Source organism: Micropterus dolomieu, linkage group LG03, assembly GCF_021292245.1.
Source record: "Micropterus dolomieu isolate WLL.071019.BEF.003 ecotype Adirondacks linkage group LG03, ASM2129224v1, whole genome shotgun sequence".
In the NCBI taxonomy this organism is placed as follows: Eukaryota; Metazoa; Chordata; class Actinopteri; order Centrarchiformes; family Centrarchidae; genus Micropterus; species Micropterus dolomieu.
The window spans coordinates 19,968,976-19,972,973 of record NC_060152.1 but is presented as its reverse complement, the minus strand read 5'-3'; positions in this window follow the sequence as shown (position 1 = coordinate 19,972,973).

Genomic DNA, 3,998 nt, shown 5'->3' with positions numbered 1-3,998 from the left:
TAACCATCTTCCCTGTCCCTGCTGAAGAAAAGCAGGCCCAAACCATGATGCTGCCACCACCATGTTTGACAGTGGGGATGGTGTGTTCAGGGTGATGAGCTGTGTTGCTTTTACGCCAAACATACGTTTTGCATTGTTGCCAAAAAGTTCGATTTTGGTTTCATCTGACCAGAGCACCTTCTTCCACATGTTTGGTGTGTCTCCCAGGTGGCTTGTGGCAAACTTTAAACAAGACTTTTTATGGATATCTTTAAGAAATGGCTTTCTTTTTGCCACTCTTCCATAAAGGCCAGATTTGTGCAGTATACGACTGATTGTTGTCCTATGGACAGAGTCTCCCACCTCAGCTATAGATCTCTGCAGTTCATCCAGAGTGATCATGGGCCTCTTGGCTGCATCTCTGATCAGTCTTCTCCTTGTATGAGCTGAAAGTTTAGAGGGACGGCCGGGTCTTCGTAGATTTGCAGCGGTCTGATACTCCTTCCATTTCAATATTATCGCTTGCACAGTGCTCCTTGGGATGTTTAAAGCTTGGGAAATCTTTTTGTATCTAAATCCGGCTTTAAACTTCTCCACAACAGTATCTTGGACCTGCCTGGTGTGTTCCTTGTTCTTCATGATGCTCTCTGCGCTTTAAACGGACCTCTGAGACTATCACAGAGCAGGTGCCTTTATACGGAGACTTGATTTCACACAGGTGGATTCTATTTATCATCATTAGTCATTTAGGTCAACATTGGATCATTCAGAGATCCTCACTGAACTTCTGGAGAGAGTTTGCTGCACTGAAAGTAAAGGGGCTGAATAATTTTGCACGCCCAATTTTTCAGTTTTTATTTGTTAAAAAGGTTTGAAATATCCAATAAATTTCGTTCCACTTCAATTGTGTCCCACTTGTTGTTGATTCTTCACAAGAAATTACAGTTTTATATCTTTATGTTTGAAGCCTGAAATGTGGCAAAAGGTCGAAAAGTTCAAGGGGGCCGAATACTTTCGCAAGGCACTGTAGGTGTCATTTACACTGGAGACACTGGGGACATGTCCCCACCACATTTTAAAATGGTTGATTTTCTACCTATCACTTTTTGAAAGCATTTTTTAAAAATGTTCTGAAAATAGAAATCTTCTATCTCCTTAAAAGTCTTGATTATACTATTTGTCAGCTCCTATTGCTTCCCCAAGTATTTATCCCATTGATGCCGTATGGGTTAACAGCTCTTACTAGTATTAGTGCTGCTCTTACTATATACTCCTTTAGCATAATTTTTTGACGTATAGGGCTCCACGGTCAAGTTAGCAACAATAAATATGGAATGTCTGGTCAGACTTTCAAATTATAACTAGTGGTTAACATTGTGAAACATAGCAATTTGGTTGGGTTTGGTCACAAAAAGTACTTGGTGAGGTTTAGGGAAAGTCATGGGTTAAGATAAAAAACGTAATTTACGTAAGTTCAGTGACATCACTTAAGTAGCTTATGCACCTTAAATAGCTTACGTTACCTATTTAACCTATGTAACTTTACTACAAGCAATCAGTGTTGTTTCACATGGGAAACACCGGCCTCCTGGGCCAAAGTCAGGTTTTTGACTTTTCTGTTATTTATATGAAACCTGCTTTTAAAATTTTAAAGGATGCTACAGGGCTTCCCCCAGTGCGTGGACTATGACAATAAAGGGTTTCTCAATGCATTACAAACTGACGCCAAAGGGTCGTGACAATGCGTCCATTTGTGACGACTTGAGAGTGAGAACAGGTTGGTTTTTTGAACATTAAAGCATGGAAACATTTTCTAGTAGAAACCCAAAATGAAAGTATGAGCCTGACAATTTGCATAATATGGGACCTTATTTTGAAGCTAATAATTATGTTCTTTTAGTTTGATTTCGAATACAGGACTTTTACCTGTAATATTATTTTATCAGTATTGCTAGTTTTACTTACATAAAAGAGGTAAGTACTTCTTCCACCACTGTAATGTCGAAGTGACAAATCCCTTTAGTGACCATAATAGTTATGATGGGAGTGAAGGAGGAAATTAGGTGATGTTATTTTGGACAAAGTCCATAGAGGGAGGAGGAGGTCATCTTGGATGAAGGGGTCAACAATATATTTGACTCTAAGACAAGATACTGCTGCTTGTTTCCAGTCAAAAAAAACAGTCAACACTGTTTTTGTCCAAGCATGACCATTGAGTCTAAACCTAACCAAACCTTAACCATAGCTTTGCCACATTATAAAACAGATGTATTTTTCAATAGTTATTTTTAACAGTTTTGGATGGGACAGAAAAAATATATTTCTGCTAATAGAGGCATCAGGTCAGAAAAGGCTTTTATGTTTCGTTCTAGAGGGCATTGACAAACAATGTATTTTGTTGTTTAATTCGGAGGACTTGTTGACAGTAATCTATAGGATACAGGGTTGATTTCATTCCACTTTCATTGAAATTAAAATAACAGTTTTTAGATGGTTAAACATGAAGGTTGAGGCACCCTGGTAAAATAATGGTTTAAGGCACTGACCATGTAATCACAACATCCCCCGGTTGAGCTCCTTGTTGTGTGTCTTTCCTCATATTTTTTACCCTCTTTTCCTGTCAGCTCTCTACCATTGACTCTCTAAATGGTCACATTACACTTCGATATACCTTTCACTTCTATTGACGATTACATGACAGTCGAATTAATTCGTGCATGCGTTTCCTGTGTTGGTGCGGTCTCCAACTGGTTGTGACAGATGTTCAAGGTTCAGAGTTCACCTTCGTTAAACTTTGATTGTACAGATGTGAACACCCGGCCAATAGAAACACTGATGGCACTGTGTTTGAAAATGTAAATTTAATGGGGATTGTAAAATTATTCGATCATATGCCATCAACCTCTTCTGTAGAATATTATATTTCCAGACAAAAGTGCAGTATCACTCTTACAGATTGTTTGTGATTGCTCTGATGTGATTTATTTATTAGTGACATCGGACCCATTTGTTGAAGGAAAGACTAATGTAGTAGTACTTTGAGAAAGATAAAAAATGTACCAAAACACTGCTGTGATTTGGCACTATTCATTGAAAAAAGATTTCTTATTCACTTTTATAAACCAAATTCTGCAAAAGGATAGGATTCTCTTGTAATCTCTTTTAAGAGCTGGAATTCCAATTGTTTTGGTAAAAAGTTTGGATGGCTTGTTGATTTCTGTTCAGATAACTGCTCACTTTCTCAGTATGAACACTACAAAAACATTTTACACATGAAACAAATAGTATAACGTTTGTCTGCACTAATGTTTAAATCAAATGTGACGAGTGAATTAATATATAATACTTTCACATAACCTTGGTCCAGGATCCAATAAGACATTCTGTATATAACAGAGAGACTGTTATTTGAAAATTATTTTTCCCTTCAAAGGAGTTCTTTTATATTTTCATTCTTGTGAATATGTCTTTTAGAATAACAGTATGCTAATCAATGTAAGCAAAGAGGAAATTAAAATAATAATGTAAACACAGAATGTTCTATCAGCATACAGCCTCTAATGAGGCACATTCATAGATCCCAACATCTGACAATAATTATTATTATTATAATAATAATTATTATTATTATTGTTCACCAGCCCCCCTGCGACCCTGTACGCAGGATAAGCGGTTGACGATGGATGGATGGATGGATGGATGGATGGACCAGTCTCATTTAATTATGGGGATGTAGCAACTCTCCAACTTTTTGACAAAGTGGGAACAAACATGAGAGATCAGTCATAACATAACATATAACATATAATCACTTATTCAAAATTGAAAACAAAGGGAGGAGTTACGTTACAACCATCATTGGTCTAATAATACAGGGTGTTGTATCTGAGAGAAATAAGTGATACTGGGCTGTATGAATCAAATGTGCTTGATTTGACTACCCAAACTGTCCATTCCAAACCCCCATTAGATTGCTTAGAGCTATTTCCTTGCTCAACGTTGACCTATGTGTGCCGTAC